Source organism: Xenopus laevis, chromosome 3L (genome assembly GCF_017654675.1).
Source record: "Xenopus laevis strain J_2021 chromosome 3L, Xenopus_laevis_v10.1, whole genome shotgun sequence".
Classification (NCBI taxonomy): Eukaryota; Metazoa; Chordata; class Amphibia; order Anura; family Pipidae; genus Xenopus; species Xenopus laevis.
Genome location: NC_054375.1, coordinates 140,200,014 through 140,221,197, shown reverse-complemented (window position 1 = coordinate 140,221,197; position 21,184 = coordinate 140,200,014). Strand labels below are relative to the sequence as shown.

Genomic DNA, 21,184 nt, shown 5'->3' with positions numbered 1-21,184 from the left:
CCATATAGTAACCCTTACTACAATCCTTTCTTTGTTTCTTCATTAACCCCTTCCTTATAACCCCTTCCTAGAATGCATATTCTTTTTCTAGCATATAGACCAGGGATCCCCAACCTTTAGAGCCAGTGAGCAACATTCAGAAGTAAAAGGAGGTGGGGAGCAACACAAGCATGAAAAATGTTCCTGGCGACCCAAATAAGGGCTGTGATTGGCCATTTAGTAGCCCCTATGTGGATTGTCAACCTATTTTGAGGCTCTGTTTGGCAGTACATCTGGTTTTTATGCAATAAAAAGTTGCCTCCAAGCCTGGAATTCAAAAATAGGCACCTGCTTTGAAGCCATTGGGAGCAACATCCAAGGGGTTGGAGAGCAACATGTTACTCACGAGCTACTGGTTGGGGATCACTGATATAGACCCTTCCTGCGAATCCTTCCATAAATCCACTAGGACCCTTTCATAGTTACATAGTTAATTTGGGTTGAAAAAAGATCAAAATCCACCAAGTTCAACTGATCCAAATGAAACCCAGTGCACATACCTACCTACACCCACTGAAACTATATATACTATTACTGTATCTATATTAATTGTAGATTTTAGTATCACAATAGCCTTTGATATTATGTCTGTCTGGAATCATCCAAGCCACTCTTATAGTCATTAACAGAATCAGCATCACAACATCACCCGGCAGTGCATTCCACAACCTCACTGTCCTGACTGTGAAGAACCCCCTACGTTGCTTCAAATGAAAGTTCTTTTCCTCTAGTCTGAAGGGGAGGCCTCTGGTACGGTGATCCTCTTTATGGGTAAAAAGGTCCCCTGCTATTTGTCTATAATGTCCTCTAATGTACTTGTAAAGTGTAATTATGTCCCCTCGCAAGAGTCTTTTTTCCAGAGAAAACAACCCCAATCAGCTATGTATTAATCATGCCCACTCTTCCAGTGGTGACCCCATGTTCTGCCCAGGCCACGCCTCCACTCTGCCAGGTAACACCCCCGCTCCAACTGATTCTGGGGATTTCAGATAAAACATATATACTTCTAATGTATTTATTCCTATTTAACTCAGTTATAAAGCTACTCCCTCCTTGATACTGTCCCTTTCTAAAATTGGTCAATTTGTTCCTCTACGTATCCCTTTTTATAACACATCTAACACCTTAACCTACAACCTATGTGTCCAATCCCAAACACAGCAAACATCAGGGCCAGATTTACATAGCGGGTGCCCCTAGGCCTGCTGTCGTACGTCACCCACATCCCCTCCCTTTTATTCGCACAAATTTTCATCATCAGGACCGAAGCAATGGGTCCCCTTTTGCCCCTTTTACAGCTGCACATGTACGGAGAAGCATCCTTGCTTAGAATTGCTTAAAACCTAATAGCTATATATGACAATTTGCATTGTATTATTACATTGCAAACTTTTATTATGTTAGATATGAACCATCAACTATGATAATTATTATAAAAGATAATCAAGTTAAGATATTTTAGTTCTTTTACATATCAACAATCTCTGTCTATAAGTAAGCAATATCCTTGGAATGTTTTGTACATTCACTGTAATGGTGAGAGGCTGAACCTGTTAGCTGCTGCCACTTCTCTAATAAACTGTTCTCTGAAGTTCTATAAAGATAGCTCCTGCTTAACACTTCATATTTTCTAAAATGAGGGGATTTTCTCCTTGGTGCCATTGTTTTATTAGCATAGGATTAGGGAACCTGTCACCTGAATTGTTGTATTGTTTGATGTTGCTAAAATCTTCCATCTGAAAGAGGTATAAGTGTGAAGAGACCTTACAGTTCTGTCACCTCCTCTATATAAAGTCAAGTCATGCTCAGAAGCTCACTTCATTCCTAAGGGAGTTTCTGAGCAAGGAGGATCTTCTTCTGAGCTGGAAGACATCAAGATTCACTGGAAGCTTCCCTCTCCAGATATTTGCTGTATATAATATATGAGCTGGATTAGGCTTTATCTTATCTCTCACCATCCTTTCACTAGGGCATGGGGTGCCCACTCTTCTTCACTCAAAGGAGGCCACATTTCCTTTACAAGGATCTACCCAGAGACTAAAAGCTTCACCTGTACTTCATGGAAAAAAACGTTCCAACAATATGAAATATCCAGTCTACATGATGCATATGTACCAGAATCTCATGTCCGGGAACTATAGAGATCCATCCATTCTAATGGAGCCTGTCCTTCAGGAATCTGACATTGTTTTGAGCCTCATTGCAAAAGGTAAGTTCTTGTCTTATTATTTTTATATAATTTAATGAATGTGGTATCTTCAGTGGCAGTTGAGACTGTGTGCTCATAAATATACAGATATTACAGACTATATTCAATAGTTTTCCTATTTAAGAGTAATCTACCAACTACCTTTCATGTGAAAGGAAAATATATTACATATAACACAAAGCCAAAATTTCTGCCAAAATACCTAAAATTGTCTTATTTTTTTCTCAGGATGCACCCAAGTGGATAACCGGTGGACATTATCTTTCGACATGTCTTCAGTCTCCATTAGCAGTGAGTTAAGGCTGGCTGAGCTGAGAATTCGCTTGCCTTCCTTTCAGAGGTTCCAGAATGTGGCACTAGATATCTACCACACCAAGGACAATCTGAAGAGGATCTTTCTAGGGTCAGTGACCATAGATTCCCGTGTTTCTACAGGTTCCTCCTTTAAAGTCTTTAACCTGACACAGATGCTACAACTCTACCTTAATCAGAAACGGAGAGTCTCCCGTGATGAATACACAGGGCCAAAGGCAACTTCACATGAGGAACAGAAGGTTAGTTGCAATGGTCTCCTAGCTGAAAGAATCATGTTGGTGGTATTTTCTACAGATACGCCCTCTTCTAAACTCACTGGCTCCCCAAGTCTTATTGAAACAGTTGAGTCCTTAAAGTAAGTCATAACAGAGGCAGACACCAGAGAAACGGGCAAAAGGCGGCACAGGAGGAATCATTATGACCAGAACAGCGTTATAAGAAGCGGCTTTCATTCTCAGCCTGTGGGAGATGATAAAACCCTGTGTAAGAGAGTAGACATGATTGTGGACTTTGAGAAAGTTGGTTGGGGAGACCTGATTATTTACCCCAAGAGATTCAATGCTTATCGATGTGAAGGATCCTGCCCGATTCCACTGGATGAGAAATTCAAGCCAACAAACCACGCCTACATTAAGGTTAGTCATGCCAAAAGTCTTTTTCTATTTTTTTGTTCTATTATTTTTATTATGAATATATATGTTTTAAAAAATGCTTACACTTTAAAAAAAACTGTCCTTAGATTACTTGGATTTTGTCACACTTTTTAATTTTTTTGACTGTTTTCTCTTTTTTACAGAGTTTGGTTAACCTCTTTGATCCTGAAAAAGTAGAATGTCCATCATGTGTACCAGTGAAGATGAGGCCTCTGTCAATGCTCATGTACGAAGGGGATGGAATTGTTCTGAAACACCATGAAGACATGATTGTAGAGGAATGTGGATGTTATTAAGGACAAGCATACAGTTGGGTGCCCTATAATTAAGCACTGATACAGACAGCTGAGAAGAGTCTTCTACAATAAGAGCAACAGAGACAAAGCCTCAGACTGTAGGAGATGCTGAAAAACATCTGATAAAGACTAACCAAAGGAAATGCAAAACATTCATGGCTGGTATTGAAGATTAAGGGAAACACCAAGGCACTTTGTGAAAATAAAGACTGTGTTACTTTAGCATAAAGAATAATTGTTTTACATTGTACAATATTTTATATATATATATTCATTGTGGAAACTTAAAATGAAGAAATAAGTATTTTTTTTGTGGTGCAAATTCTAAGGGATAAAAGTTAAATATATGTATTTGTATACTGCAATGTGCTGCTAATAAAAAGGTAATTTCATATTCTTCGTTTGTAAGTTCTCATTTTACTTTTAAAACTCATGGATTCATTTATTTTTTGCTAATTCACCTACTGTAACACGTTTTACATCATCTCAAATAGTTCAAATAATCTCAGAATACAGGTATGGGATCTATTATCCCGAAGGTGTTCTGGATAAGGGGGTCTTCCTTTAATTTGGATATCCATACCTCAAGTCTGCTAAAGATAATTTAAGCATTAAATGAACTCAATAAGATTCTTTTGTCCCCTATATGGATTGTTGCAGTTTAGTTACCATCAAGTGCAAGGTCCTATTTTATTATCACAGTGAAAAGGGGGAATCCTTTTTCAAAAATTAAGATTATTTAAAGGAAATATATACCTTTCTCAAATCTTACCTAACCAGAACATCAGAACAGCCTCTTTCTTTCTCCTGACAACTTCCTTGACTACTTGGTGGTCAGAATGATCAGAAAATGACCAGCAGGTTGTAGCAAAATGAATTCATATTAACAGTACATGTATCCTTTAATATCTTGGAATGAAAACAAAACAATGAATGTACATTGCAATTTAAATTTCATTATAAATGGTGCTTAGTGATGTTATCAGTTATAATCGGAGCTTAGTAATGTCATTTTTGTCACATGACTCACTGAAACTTGTGTATTATAATAAATAAATACCCCCTGTTGCTAAGTTCTGTTTATAACCAATGACATCACTAAGCACCGTTTATATCCTTATAATACACAAGAACCATGAATATCCTGTAAATTATATCCTTATAAACGGTGCTTAGTGATGTCATTTCTAGAGAACCGTTGAACAACACTACAACTCCCCTCTTGGAAATCTTAGCATAGTAATTGACTACATGCACCAAAATCATAAGATGTAATACAGTTTTCATTTATACACCGCTCGTGTTAAAATACCCTATCTCATAAAAACAAGGCACAGTATCTGGAGGGGCCCCTCAGGTTAATACATATATCATATGCCCATATATGGCCAGTTCATAAAACCTGGAAAAATTGCCAAATCATTGTTTTAATAGCTGAAGTTATTAGTTGGTGGTGGGTATCATATCGCTTAAAATCATTACTGTATATGCCTTTAAGGGAGAATTCCCAGGAGTACTACCAAAACTGGCATATGATTAAGCATAAGTCTCCTGTATAAAAGCCCCAAACCAACTTATAAGGCACAAAAATATAACAATTTAGTGTTTCTTAGCTGAATTCCATCATAAGAGTTAATCCGCCTCCCCAACAGCTGTTTCGTCAAGAAAGTGTCTTTTCTTCAACTCTTGAGAAAGTCATTTTCGTTGGAGAGTTGTTTTAGAGTTGTGATTGGGACTAGTATTTCCTAACTGAACTGCTGTTCCTAAATTATATGGGAGTTGTAGTTCATGTTGGGGAGGCATTTATCAAAAGTCGAATTTCAAATTCATATGAGTTTTTTTTAAACTCTAATAAATCAGATTATACATGAAATTCTATTGGGAAGTTATTTAAGGATAAAATCGAATATCTAATAGCTCGAATTCAATTTGATTAGAATAAACTCAAATTGAGTTTTTTCTCTTAAAAAAACTTGAATGTCAGGAAGGCTAATAAAGGACCAGTTAAAAGGAAAAAAACGGTTCTTTAAGGTTTCCAGACGTTCGTCCCTGTAGCCGTTTCTGTCCCGTTCTCTAACCGGTAAAAACTCTCACAATCTGTGAAAAAGCGCTTCACAAGGAAGCTCAGGGGAAAACAAGAAAGAAATGGTGGAAATATAGTGTAGTATATTTTTTGGTAATCACCACCTCTTTGTGCGGAGCACTATATTACTTGTGAAACCCACTCCAACATCCACCAAAAATAACCTTATTCTTTAAGGATCACCATCAGGGAAGGGCGGGTACTCACAGACGTTTAAAGTGATTATAGGCCTCTCTTTAGATATATACAACGCTCCTATTCCAAATGCTGTCTGAATTTTCTAAAGGAAAAGTGCTTCATATGGTGTAAAAACGTTTCTTTAATAAATATGCATAGATTAATATCACACTCACATAAAAACAAGTGGAACGGGCATATAGCAGTCTTTCCCAGGTCCGCAGTGCTTCTATCCGATCCGCTGCGCTTGGAGTTCAGTTTGTTTACAACCCGGCAGAAAACTCTTTTTGCAGCGTGTCCTTGTCTCGGGCGCACTCGAGTGGAGTCCAGAGTGCGCCGGAGACAAATTAAACTTTTAAATCGCTAAGTCTTAAGAAATAACTTACTGAAACTCCGCTTGTGCTCCTCTTCAGAAAAGGCGATCCATCGTGCGGCACTCGATTTCTCCTCCCTGCTTTCCTTATAGGAGATAGCCAGGGAGGAGAAATTGAGCGCCGCATGATGGATCGTCGCCGTGTAGTCTTTTCTGAAGAGGAGCGCAAGCGGACTTTCGGTGGACTTCTCCCATTGACTTATACATGAACTCTGCAGGTTTTAGGTGGCCAATAGTCGAATTCGAGTTATTCCCTGGGTAAAGGTCTGATAAATCTCGAAATTCTAATTGAGTTTTGATTATTTCCCAATTAGAATTGAGTTTGACCAAAAAAGGCGATCCTTAATAAATCTGCCCTTAAGGTGGCTATAGACGCACAGATAATATCATACAAAACAAATTCTTGTACAATATTCAGTGCATGTATGGTGGGAAACAAGCCAAACGATATCAGCAGAAGACTTGGATATTGGTCGGCTCGTCAATCAGGCTAGACGGAAAATTTTGATTGGGTGCCTTTGAAGTCACCCAAACGTCGGCCATTGTTAGTGCTGAATCATCAGATACAGGTAGAATTCTAATGTTTCTACCTGTATATGTGACGATTCAGCTCTACACGTGTGTATTGAAACAAACGATCTTTCTTGGAATGATCTTTTCCAGGAAATATCATAATTGTTACGTCTATGGCCACCTTTAGTGTTGGTATAGAAATATGAATACCAATTACAAATTGTATTGTCTTCATCAAAGTCAATTTTAAGGTGAATTAACCCTTATGTGGGTGAACACTTTTAGGGGGAAAAATGCATAAACATCAGAAAAAACATCTGCTTTTTGAAAAAAAAAAAAAACAGAGAAAAAATTTACACGACAGGTATGGGACCTGTAATCGAGAATGCTCGGGACCTAGGGGTTTCCGGATAAGGGATCTTTACGTAATTTGGATCTTCATACCTCAAGTCTACTAGAAAATGATGTAAACATTAAATAAACCCAATAGGCTGGTTTTGCTTCCAATAAGGATTCATTATATCTTAGTTTGGATCAAGTACAAGCTACTGTTTTATTATTACAGAGAAAAAGGAAATAATTTTTAAAGATTTGGATTATTTTGATAAAATGGAGTCTGTGGGATATGGCTTTTCCGTAGTTTGATGCTTTCTGGATAACGGGTTTCTGGATTAGACTAGATTTTCATAAATGGAAAATGAAGAAAAAAATGTAGGCACATCCCCATACTTTTCCCGTTATCAGACACAGCAGACTGGACTTAAACACGCATGTCTTAATCAAGTTCGCACAAACTATAGTCACCCAACTAACATCTACAGTGTAAATTGTTCAGTGTAGTATTGCAGTCCATTTCACAAAACTATTTTCCTGTACTAAGGCTTCCTAGTTGAAACCCTCCCTTAATTCCTACCTATGTGTTTTGCATTCATCAGCCCTAATAAAAGCTTATAAGCCTTCCAGTAACTCCTAGTTACATTCCATATAGTAACCCTTACTACAATCCTTTCTTTGTTTCTTCATTAACCCCTTCCTTATAACCCCTTCCTAGAATGCATATTCTTTTTCTAGCATATAGACCAGGGATCCCCAACCTTTAGAGCCAGTGAGCAACATTCAGAAGTAAAAGGAGGTGGGGAGCAACACAAGCATGAAAAATGTTCCTGGCGACCCAAATAAGGGCTGTGATTGGCCATTTAGTAGCCCCTATGTGGATTGTCAACCTATTTTGAGGCTCTGTTTGGCAGTACATCTGGTTTTTATGCAATAAAAAGTTGCCTCCAAGCCTGGAATTCAAAAATAGGCACCTGCTTTGAAGCCATTGGGAGCAACATCCAAGGGGTTGGAGAGCAACATGTTACTCACGAGCTACTGGTTGGGGATCACTGATATAGACCCTTCCTGCGAATCCTTCCATAAATCCACTAGGACCCTTTCATAGTTACATAGTTAATTTGGGTTGAAAAAAGATCAAAATCCACCAAGTTCAACTGATCCAAATGAAACCCAGTGCACATACCTACCTACACCCACTGAAACTATATATACTATTACTGTATCTATATTAATTGTAGATTTTAGTATCACAATAGCCTTTGATATTATGTCTGTCTGGAATCATCCAAGCCACTCTTATAGTCATTAACAGAATCAGCATCACAACATCACCCGGCAGTGCATTCCACAACCTCACTGTCCTGACTGTGAAGAACCCCCTACGTTGCTTCAAATGAAAGTTCTTTTCTTCTAGTCTAAAGGGGTGGCCTCTGGTACGGTGATCCTCTTTATGGGTAAAAAGGTCCCCTGCTATTTGTCTATAATGTCCTCTAATGTACTTGTAAAGTGTAATTATGTCCCCTCGCAAGAGTCTTTTTTCCAGAGAAAACAACCCCAATCAGCTATGTATTAATCATGCCCACTCTTCCAGTGGTGACCCCATGTTCTGCCCAGGCCACGCCTCCACTCTGCCAGGTAACACCCCCGCTCCAACTGATTCTGGGGATTTCAGATAAAACATATATACTTCTAATGTATTTATTCCTATTTAACTCAGTTATAAAGCTACTCCCTCCTTGATACTGTCCCTTTCTAAAATTGGTCAATTTGTTCCTCTACGTATCCCTTTTTATAACACATCTAACACCTTAACCTACAACCTATGTGTCCAATCCCAAACACAGCAAACATCAGGGCCAGATTTACATAGCGGGTGCCCCTAGGCCTGCTGTCGTACGTCACCCACATCCCCTCCCTTTTATTCGCACAAATTTTCATCATCAGGACCGAAGCAATGGGTCCCCTTTTGCCCCTTTTACAGCTGCACATGTACGGAGAAGCATCCTTGCTTAGAATTGCTTAAAACCTAATAGCTATATATGACAATTTGCATTGTATTATTACATTGCAAACTTTTATTATGTTAGATATGAACCATCAACTATGATAATTATTATAAAAGATAATCAAGTTAAGATATTTTAGTTCTTTTACATATCAACAATCTCTGTCTATAAGTAAGCAATATCCTTGGAATGTTTTGTACATTCACTGTAATGGTGAGAGGCTGAACCTGTTAGCTGCTGCCACTTCTCTAATAAACTGTTCTCTGAAGTTCTATAAAGATAGCTCCTGCTTAACACTTCATATTTTCTAAAATGAGGGGATTTTCTCCTTGGTGCCATTGTTTTATTAGCATAGGATTAGGGAACCTGTCACCTGAATTGTTGTATTGTTTGATGTTGCTAAAATCTTCCATCTGAAAGAGGTATAAGTGTGAAGAGACCTTACAGTTCTGTCACCTCCTCTATATAAAGTCAAGTCATGCTCAGAAGCTCACTTCATTCCTAAGGGAGTTTCTGAGCAAGGAGGATCTTCTTCTGAGCTGGAAGACATCAAGATTCACTGGAAGCTTCCCTCTCCAGATATTTGCTGTATATAATATATGAGCTGGATTAGGCTTTATCTTATCTCTCACCATCCTTTCACTAGGGCATGGGGTGCCCACTCTTCTTCACTCAAAGGAGGCCACATTTCCTTTACAAGGATCTACCCAGAGACTAAAAGCTTCACCTGTACTTCATGGAAAAAAACGTTCCAACAATATGAAATATCCAGTCTACATGATGCATATGTACCAGAATCTCATGTCCGGGAACTATAGAGATCCATCCATTCTAATGGAGCCTGTCCTTCAGGAATCTGACATTGTTTTGAGCCTCATTGCAAAAGGTAAGTTCTTGTCTTATTATTTTTATATAATTTAATGAATGTGGTATCTTCAGTGGCAGTTGAGACTGTGTGCTCATAAATATACAGATATTACAGACTATATTCAATAGTTTTCCTATTTAAGAGTAATCTACCAACTACCTTTCATGTGAAAGGAAAATATATTACATATAACACAAAGCCAAAATTTCTGCCAAAATACCTAAAATTGTCTTATTTTTTTCTCAGGATGCACCCAAGTGGATAACCGGTGGACATTATCTTTCGACATGTCTTCAGTCTCCATTAGCAGTGAGTTAAGGCTGGCTGAGCTGAGAATTCGCTTGCCTTCCTTTCAGAGGTTCCAGAATGTGGCACTAGATATCTACCACACCAAGGACAATCTGAAGAGGATCTTTCTAGGGTCAGTGACCATAGATTCCCGTGTTTCTACAGGTTCCTCCTTTAAAGTCTTTAACCTGACACAGATGCTACAACTCTACCTTAATCAGAAACGGAGAGTCTCCCGTGATGAATACACAGGGCCAAAGGCAACTTCACATGAGGAACAGAAGGTTAGTTGCAATGGTCTCCTAGCTGAAAGAATCATGTTGGTGGTATTTTCTACAGATACGCCCTCTTCTAAACTCACTGGCTCCCCAAGTCTTATTGAAACAGTTGAGTCCTTAAAGTAAGTCATAACAGAGGCAGACACCAGAGAAACGGGCAAAAGGCGGCACAGGAGGAATCATTATGACCAGAACAGCGTTATAAGAAGCGGCTTTCATTCTCAGCCTGTGGGAGATGATAAAACCCTGTGTAAGAGAGTAGACATGATTGTGGACTTTGAGAAAGTTGGTTGGGGAGACCTGATTATTTACCCCAAGAGATTCAATGCTTATCGATGTGAAGGATCCTGCCCGATTCCACTGGATGAGAAATTCAAGCCAACAAACCACGCCTACATTAAGGTTAGTCATGCCAAAAGTCTTTTTCTATTTTTTTGTTCTATTATTTTTATTATGAATATATATGTTTTAAAAAATGCTTACACTTTAAAAAAAACTGTCCTTAGATTACTTGGATTTTGTCACACTTTTTAATTTTTTTGACTGTTTTCTCTTTTTTACAGAGTTTGGTTAACCTCTTTGATCCTGAAAAAGTAGAATGTCCATCATGTGTACCAGTGAAGATGAGGCCTCTGTCAATGCTCATGTACGAAGGGGATGGAATTGTTCTGAAACACCATGAAGACATGATTGTAGAGGAATGTGGATGTTATTAAGGACAAGCATACAGTTGGGTGCCCTATAATTAAGCACTGATACAGACAGCTGAGAAGAGTCTTCTACAATAAGAGCAACAGAGACAAAGCCTCAGACTGTAGGAGATGCTGAAAAACATCTGATAAAGACTAACCAAAGGAAATGCAAAACATTCATGGCTGGTATTGAAGATTAAGGGAAACACCAAGGCACTTTGTGAAAATAAAGACTGTGTTACTTTAGCATAAAGAATAATTGTTTTACATTGTACAATATTTTATATATATATATTCATTGTGGAAACTTAAAATGAAGAAATAAGTATTTTTTTTGTGGTGCAAATTCTAAGGGATAAAAGTTAAATATATGTATTTGTATACTGCAATGTGCTGCTAATAAAAAGGTAATTTCATATTCTTCGTTTGTAAGTTCTCATTTTACTTTTAAAACTCATGGATTCATTTATTTTTTGCTAATTCACCTACTGTAACACGTTTTACATCATCTCAAATAGTTCAAATAATCTCAGAATACAGGTATGGGATCTATTATCCCGAAGGTGTTCTGGATAAGGGGGTCTTCCTTTAATTTGGATATCCATACCTCAAGTCTGCTAAAGATAATTTAAGCATTAAATGAACTCAATAAGATTCTTTTGTCCCCTATATGGATTGTTGCAGTTTAGTTACCATCAAGTGCAAGGTCCTATTTTATTATCACAGTGAAAAGGGGGAATCCTTTTTCAAAAATTAAGATTATTTAAAGGAAATATATACCTTTCTCAAATCTTACCTAACCAGAACATCAGAACAGCCTCTTTCTTTCTCCTGACAACTTCCTTGACTACTTGGTGGTCAGAATGATCAGAAAATGACCAGCAGGTTGTAGCAAAATGAATTCATATTAACAGTACATGTATCCTTTAATATCTTGGAATGAAAACAAAACAATGAATGTACATTGCAATTTAAATTTCATTATAAATGGTGCTTAGTGATGTTATCAGTTATAATCGGAGCTTAGTAATGTCATTTTTGTCACATGACTCACTGAAACTTGTGTATTATAATAAATAAATACCCCCTGTTGCTAAGTTCTGTTTATAACCAATGACATCACTAAGCACCGTTTATATCCTTATAATACACAAGAACCATGAATATCCTGTAAATTATATCCTTATAAACGGTGCTTAGTGATGTCATTTCTAGAGAACCGTTGAACAACACTACAACTCCCCTCTTGGAAATCTTAGCATAGTAATTGACTACATGCACCAAAATCATAAGATGTAATACAGTTTTCATTTATACACCGCTCGTGTTAAAATACCCTATCTCATAAAAACAAGGCACAGTATCTGGAGGGGCCCCTCAGGTTAATACATATATCATATGCCCATATATGGCCAGTTCATAAAACCTGGAAAAATTGCCAAATCATTGTTTTAATAGCTGAAGTTATTAGTTGGTGGTGGGTATCATATCGCTTAAAATCATTACTGTATATGCCTTTAAGGGAGAATTCCCAGGAGTACTACCAAAACTGGCATATGATTAAGCATAAGTCTCCTGTATAAAAGCCCCAAACCAACTTATAAGGCACAAAAATATAACAATTTAGTGTTTCTTAGCTGAATTCCATCATAAGAGTTAATCCGCCTCCCCAACAGCTGTTTCGTCAAGAAAGTGTCTTTTCTTCAACTCTTGAGAAAGTCATTTTCGTTGGAGAGTTGTTTTAGAGTTGTGATTGGGACTAGTATTTCCTAACTGAACTGCTGTTCCTAAATTATATGGGAGTTGTAGTTCATGTTGGGGAGGCATTTATCAAAAGTCGAATTTCAAATTCATATGAGTTTTTTTAAACTCTAATAAATCAGATTATACATGAAATTCTATTGGGAAGTTATTTAAGGATAAAATCGAATATCTAATAGCTCGAATTCAATTTGATTAGAATAAACTCAAATTGAGTTTTTTCTCTTAAAAAAACTTGAATGTCAGGAAGGCTAATAAAGGACCAGTTAAAAGGGAAAAAACGGTTCTTTAAGGTTTCCAGACGTTCGTCCCTGTAGCCGTTTCTGTCCCGTTCTCTAACCGGTAAAAACTCTCACAATCTGTGAAAAAGCGCTTCACAAGGAAGCTCAGGGGAAAACAAGAAAGAAATGGTGGAAATATAGTGTAGTATATTTTTTGGTAATCACCACCTCTTTGTGCGGAGCACTATATTACTTGTGAAACCCACTCCAACATCCACCAAAAATAACCTTATTCTTTAAGGATCACCATCAGGGAAGGGCGGGTACTCACAGACGTTTAAAGTGATTATAGGCCTCTCTTTAGATATATACAACGCTCCTATTCCAAATGCTGTCTGAATTTTCTAAAGGAAAAGTGCTTCATATGGTGTAAAAACGTTTCTTTAATAAATATGCATAGATTAATATCACACTCACATAAAAACAAGTGGAACGGGCATATAGCAGTCTTTCCCAGGTCCGCAGTGCTTCTATCCGATCCGCTGCGCTTGGAGTTCAGTTTGTTTACAACCCGGCAGAAAACTCTTTTTGCAGCGTGTCCTTGTCTCGGGCGCACTCGAGTGGAGTCCAGAGTGCGCCGGAGACAAATTAAACTTTTAAATCGCTAAGTCTTAAGAAATAACTTACTGAAACTCCGCTTGTGCTCCTCTTCAGAAAAGGCGATCCATCGTGCGGCACTCGATTTCTCCTCCCTGCTTTCCTTATAGGAGATAGCCAGGGAGGAGAAATTGAGCGCCGCATGATGGATCGTCGCCGTGTAGTCTTTTCTGAAGAGGAGCGCAAGCGGACTTTCGGTGGACTTCTCCCATTGACTTATACATGAACTCTGCAGGTTTTAGGTGGCCAATAGTCGAATTCGAGTTATTCCCTGGGTAAAGGTCTGATAAATCTCGAAATTCTAATTGAGTTTTGATTATTTCCCAATTAGAATTGAGTTTTGACCAAAAAAGGCGATCCTTAATAAATCTGCCCTTAAGGTGGCTATAGACGCACAGATAATATCATACAAAACAAATTCTTGTACAATATTCAGTGCATGTATGGTGGGAAACAAGCCAAACGATATCAGCAGAAGACTTGGATATTGGTCGGCTCGTCAATCAGGCTAGACGGAAAATTTTGATTGGGTGCCTTTGAAGTCACCCAAACGTCGGCCATTGTTAGTGCTGAATCATCAGATACAGGTAGAATTCTAATGTTTCTACCTGTATATGTGACGATTCAGCTCTACACGTGTGTATTGAAACAAACGATCTTTCTTGGAATGATCTTTTCCAGGAAATATCATAATTGTTACGTCTATGGCCACCTTTAGTGTTGGTATAGAAATATGAATACCAATTACAAATTGTATTGTCTTCATCAAAGTCAATTTTAAGGTGAATTAACCCTTATGTGGGTGAACACTTTTAGGGGGAAAAATGCATAAACATCAGAAAAAACATCTGCTTTTTGAAAAAAAAAAAAACAGAGAAAAAAATTTACACGACAGGTATGGGACCTGTAATCGAGAATGCTCGGGACCTAGGGGTTTCCGGATAAGGGATCTTTACGTAATTTGGATCTTCATACCTCATGTCTACTAGAAAATGATGTAAACATTAAATAAACCCAATAGGCTGGTTTTGTTTCCAATAAGGATTCATTATATCTTAGTTTGGATCAAGTACAAGCTACTGTTTTATTATTACAGAGAAAAAGGAAATAATTTTTAAAGATTTGGATTATTTTGATAAAATGGAGTCTGTGGGATATGGCTTTTCCGTAGTTTGATGCTTTCTGGATAACGGGTTTCTGGATTAGACTAGATTTTCATAAATGGAAAATGAAGAAAAAAAATTTAGGCACATCCCCAGTAACTCCTAGTTACATTCCATATAGTAACCCTTACTACAATCCTTTCTTTGTTTCTTCATTAACCCCTTCCTTATAACCCCTTCCTAGAATGCATATTCTTTTTCTAGCATATAGACCAGGGATCCCCAACCTTTAGAGCCAGTGAGCAACATTCAGAAGTAAAAGGAGGTGGGGAGCAACACAAGCATGAAAAATGTTCCTGGCGACCCAAATAAGGGCTGTGATTGGCCATTTAGTAGCCCCTATGTGGATTGTCAACCTATTTTGAGGCTCTGTTTGGCAGTACATCTGGTTTTTATGCAATAAAAAGTTGCCTCCAAGCCTGGAATTCAAAAATAGGCACCTGCTTTGAAGCCACTGGGAGCAACATCCAAGGGGTTGGAGAGCAACATGTTGCTCACGAGCTACTGGTTGGGGATCACTGATATAGACCCTTCCTGCGAATCCTTCCATAAATCCACTAGGACCCTTTCATAGTTACATAGTTAATTTGGGTTGAAAAAAGATCAAAATCCACCAAGTTCAACTGATCCAAATGAAACCCAGTGCACATACCTACCTACACCCACTGAAACTATATATACTATTACTGTATCTATATTAATTGTAGATTTTAGTATCACAATAGCCTTTGATATTATGTCTGTCTGGAATCATCCAAGCCACTCTTATAGTCATTAACAGAATCAGCATCACAACATCACCCGGCAGTGCATTCCACAACCTCACTGTCCTGACTGTGAAGAACCCCCTACGTTGCTTCAAATGAAAGTTCTTTTCCTCTAGTCTGAAGGGGTGGCCTCTGGTACGGTGATCCTCTTTATGGGTAAAAAGGTCCCCTGCTATTTGTCTATAATGTCCTCTAATGTACTTGTAAAGTGTAATTATGTCCCCTCGCAAGAGTCTTTTTTCCAGAGAAAACAACCCCAATCAGCTATGTATTAATCATGCCCACTCTTCCAGTGGTAACCCCATGTTCTGCCCAGGCCACGCCTCCACTCTGCCAGGTAACACCCCCGCTCCAACTGATTCTGAGGATTTCAGATAAAACATATATACTTCTAATGTATTTATTCCTATTTAACTCAGTTATAAAGCTACTCCCTCCTTGATACTGTCCCTTTCTAAAATTGGTCAATTTGTTCCTCTACGTATCCCTTTTTATAACACATCTAACACCTTAACCTACAACCTATGTGTCCAATCCCAAACACAGCAAACATCAGGGCCAGATTTACATAGCGGGTGCCCCTAGGCCTGCTGTCGTACGTCACCCACATCCCCTCCCTTTTATTCGCACAAATTTTCATCATCAGGACCGAAGCAATGGGTCCCCTTTTGCCCCTTTTACAGCTGCACATGTACGGAGAAGCATCCTTGCTTAGAATTGCTTAAAACCTAATAGCTATATATGACAATTTGCATTGTATTATTACATTGCAAACTTTTATTATGTTAGATATGAACCATCAACTATGATAATTATTATAAAAGATAATCAAGTTAAGATATTTTAGTTCTTTTACATATCAACAATCTCTGTCTATAAGTAAGCAATATCCTTGGAATGTTTTGTACATTCACTGTAATGGTGAGAGGCTGAACCTGTTAGCTGCTGCCACTTCTCTAATAAACTGTTCTCTGAAGTTCTATAAAGATAGCTCCTGCTTAACACTTCATATTTTCTAAAATGAGGGGATTTTCTCCTTGGTGCCATTGTTTTATTAGCATAGGATTAGGGAACCTGTCACCTGAGATTGTTGTATTGTTTGATGTTGCTAAAATCTTCCATCTGAAAGAGCTATAAGTGTGAAGAGACATTACAGTTCTGTCACCTCCTCTATATAAAGTCAAGTCATGCTCAGAAGCTCACTTCATTCCTAAGGGAGTTTCTGAGCAAGGAGGATCTTCTTCTGAGCTGGAAGACATCAAGATTCACTGGAAGCTTCCCTCTCCAGATATTTGCTGTATATAATATATGAGCTGGATTAGGCTTTATCTTATCTCTCACCATCCTTTCACTAGGGCATGGGGTGCCCACTCTTCTTCACTCAAAGGAGGCCACATTTCCTTTACAAGGATCTACCCAGAGACTAAAAGCTTCACCTGTACTTCATGGAAAAAAACGTTCCAACAATATGAAATATCCAGTCTACATGATGCATATGTACCAGAATCTCATGTCCGGGAACTATAGAGATCCATCCATTCTAATGGAGCCTGTCCTTCAGGAATCTGACATTGTTTTGAGCCTCATTGCAAAAGGTAAGTTCTCGTCTTATTATTTTTATATAATTTAATGAATGTGGTATCTTCAGTGGCAGTTGAGACTGTGTGCTCATAAATATACAGATATTACAGACTATATTCAATAGTTTTCCTATTTAAGAGTAATCTACCAACTACCTTTCATGTGAAAGGAAAATATATTACATATAACACAAAGCCAAAATTTCTGCCAAAATACCTAAATTGTCTTATTTTTTTCTCAGGATGCACCCAAGTGGATAACCGGTGGACATTATCTTTCGACATGTCTTCAGTCTCCTTTAGCAGTGAGTTAAGGCTGGCTGAGCTGAGAATTCACTTGCCTTCCTTTCAGAGGTTCCAGAATGTGGCACTAGATATCTACCACACCAAGGACAATCTGAAGAGGATCTTTCTAGGGTCAGTGACCATAGATTCCCGTGTTTCTACAGGTTCCTCCTTTAAAGTCTTTAACCTGACACAGATGCTACAACTCTACCTTAATCAGAAACGGAGAGTCTCCCGTGATGAATACACAGGGCCAAAGGCAACTTCACATGAGGAACAGAAGGTTAGTTGCAATGGTCTCCTAGCTGAAAGAATCATGTTGGTGGTATTTTCTACAGATACGCCCTCTTCTAAACTCACTGGCTCCCCAAGTCTTATTGAAACAGTTGAGTCCTTAAAGTAAGTCATAACAGAGGCAGACACCAGAGAAACGGGCAAAAGGCGGCACAGGAGGAATCATTATGACCAGAACAGCGTTATAAGAAGCGGCTTTCATTCTCAGCCTGTGGGAGATGATAAAACCCTGTGTAAGAGAGTAGACATGATTGTGGACTTTGAGAAAGTTGGTTGGGGAGACCTGATTATTTACCCCAAGAGATTCAATGCTTATCGATGTGAAGGATCCTGCCCGATTCCACTGGATGAGAACTTCAAGCCAACAAACCACGCCTACATTAAGGTTAGTCATGCCAAAAGTCTTTTTCTATTTTTTTGTTCTATTATTTTTATTATGAATATATATGTTTTAAAAAATGCTTACATTTACATTTACAACTGTCCTTAGATTACTTGGATTTTGTCACACTTTTTAATTTTTTTGACTGTTTTCTCTTTTTTACAGAGTTTGGTTAACCTCTTTGATCCTGAAAAAGTAGAATGTCCATCATGTGTACCAGTGAAGATGAGGCCTCTGTCAATGCTCATGTACGAAGGGGATGGAATTGTTCTGAAACACCATGAAGACATGATTGTAGAGGAATGTGGATGTTATTAAGGACAAGCATACAGTTGGGTGCCCTATAATTAAGCACTGATACAGACAGCTGAGAAGAATCTTCTACAATAAGAGCAACAGAGACAAAGCCTCAAACTGTAGGAGATGCTGAAAAACATCTGATAAAGACTAACCAAAGGAAATGCAAAACATTCATGGCTGGTATTGAAGATTAAGGGAAACACCAAGGCACTTTGTGAAAATAAAGACTGTGTTACTTTAGCATAAAGAATAATTGTTTTACATTGTACAATATTTTATATATATATATTCATTGTGGAAACTTAAAATGAAGAAATAAGTATTTTTTTTGTGGTGCAAATTCTAAGGGATAAAAGTTAAATATATGTATTTGTATACTGCAATGTGCTGCTAATAAAAAGGTAATTTCATATTCTTCGTTTGTAAGTTCTCATTTTACTTTTAAAACTCATGGATTCATTTATTTTTTGCTAATTCACCTACTGTAACACGTTTTACATCATCTCAAATAATCACAGTTCAAATAATCTCAGAATACAGGTATGGGATCTATTATCCCGAAGGTGTTCTGGATAAGGGGGTCTTCCTTTAATTTGGATATCCATACCTCAAGTCTGCTAAAGATAATTTAAGCATTAAATGAACTCAATAAGATTCTTTTGTCCCCTATATGGATTGTTGCAGTTTAGTTACCATCAAGTGCAAGGTCCTATTTTATTATCACAGTGAAAAGGGGGAATCCTTTTTCAAAAATTAAGATTATTTAAAGGAAATATATACCTTTCTCAAATCTTACCTAACCAGAACATCAGAACAGCCTCTTTCTTTCTCCTGACAACTTCCTTGACTACTTGGTGGTCAGATTGATCAGAAAATGACCAGCAGGTTGTAGCAAAATGAATTCATATTAACAGTACATGTATCCTTTAATATCTTGGAATGAAAACAAAACAATGAATGTACATTGCAATTTAAATTTCATTATAAATGGTGCTTAGTGATGTTATCAGTTATAATCGGAGCTTAGTAATGTCATTTTTGTCACATGACTCACTGAAACTTGTGTATTATAATAAATAAATACCCCCTGTTGCTAAGTTCTGTTTATAACCAATGACATCACTAAGCACCGTTTATATCCTTATAATACACAAGAACCATGAATATCCTGTAAATTATATCCTTATAAACGGTGCTTAGTGATGTCATTTCTAGAGAACCGTTGAACAACACTACAACTCCCCTCTTGGAAATCTTAGCATAGTAATTGACTACATGCACCAAAATCATAAGATGTAATACAGTTTTCATTTATACACCGCTCGTGTTAAAATACCCTATCTCATAAAAACAAGGCACAGTATCTGGAGGGGCCCCTCAGGTTAATACATATATCATATGCCCATATATGGCCAGTTCATAAAACCTGGAAAAATTGCCAAATCATTGTTTTAATAGCTGAAGTTATTAGTTGGTGGTGGGTATCATATCGCTTAAAATCATTACTGTATATGCCTTTAAGGGAGAATTCCCAGGAGTACTACCAAAACTGGCATATGATTAAGCATAAGTCTCCTGTATAAAAGCCCCAAACCAACTTATAAGGCACAAAAATATAACAATTTAGTGTTTCTTAGCTGAATTCCATCATAAGAGTTAATCCGCCTCCCCAACAGCTGTTTCGTCAAGAAAGTGTCTTTTCTTCAACTCTTGAGAAAGTCATTTTCGTTGGAGAGTTGTTTTAGAGTTGTGATTGGGACTAGTATTTCCTAACTGAACTGCTGTTCCTAAATTATATGGGAGTTGTAGTTCATGTTGGGGAGGCATTTATCAAAAGTCGAATTTCAAATTCATATGAGTTTTTTTTAAACTCTAATAAATCAGATTATACATGAAATTCTATTGGGAAGTTATTTAAGGATAAAATCGAATATCTAATAGCTCGAATTCAATTTGATTAGAATAAACTCAAATTGAGTTTTTTCTCTTAAAAAACTTGAATGTCAGGAAGGCTAATAAAGGACCAGTTAAAAGGAAAAAAACGGTTCTTTAAGGTTTCCAGACGTTCGTCCCTGTAGCCGTTTCTGTCCCGTTCTCTAACCGGTAAAAACTCTCACAATCTGTGAAAAAGCGCTTCACAAGGAAGCTCAGGGGAAAACAAGAAAGAAATGGTGGAAATATAGTGTAGTATATTTTTTGGTAATCACCACCTCTTTGTGCAGAGCACTATATTACTTGTGAAACCCACTCCAACATCCACCAAAAATAACCTTATTCTTTAAGGATCACCATCAGGGAAGGGCGGGTACTCACAGACGTTTAAAGTGATTATAGGCCTCTCTTTAGATATATACAACGCTCCTATTCCAAATGCTGTCTGAATTTTCTAAAGGAAAAGTGCTTCATATGGTGTAAAAACGTTTCTTTAATAAATATGCATAGATTAATATCACACTCACATAAAAACAAGTGGAACGGGCATATAGCAGTCTTTCCCAGGTCCGCAGTGCTTCTATCCGATCCGCTGCGCTTGGAGTTCAGTTTGTTTACAACCCGGCAGAAAACTCTTTTTGCAGCGTGTCCTTGTCTCGGGCGCACTCGAGTGGAGTCCAGAGTGCGCCGGAGACAAATTAAACTTTTAAATCGCT

At 37.7% G+C, this 21,184-nt stretch overlaps 3 pseudogenes; all 3 read left to right on the top strand.

Moving 5' to 3' along the window:
- Positions 1–957: 957 nt before the first annotated feature.
- On the top strand, positions 958–3,794 carry LOC108710337 (annotated as a pseudogene).
- A 4,801-nt stretch (positions 3,795–8,595) lies between these two features.
- On the top strand, positions 8,596–11,432 carry LOC108710336 (annotated as a pseudogene).
- A 4,566-nt stretch (positions 11,433–15,998) lies between these two features.
- On the top strand, positions 15,999–18,836 carry LOC108710335 (annotated as a pseudogene).
- The last annotated feature ends 2,348 nt before the right edge of the window (positions 18,837–21,184 follow it).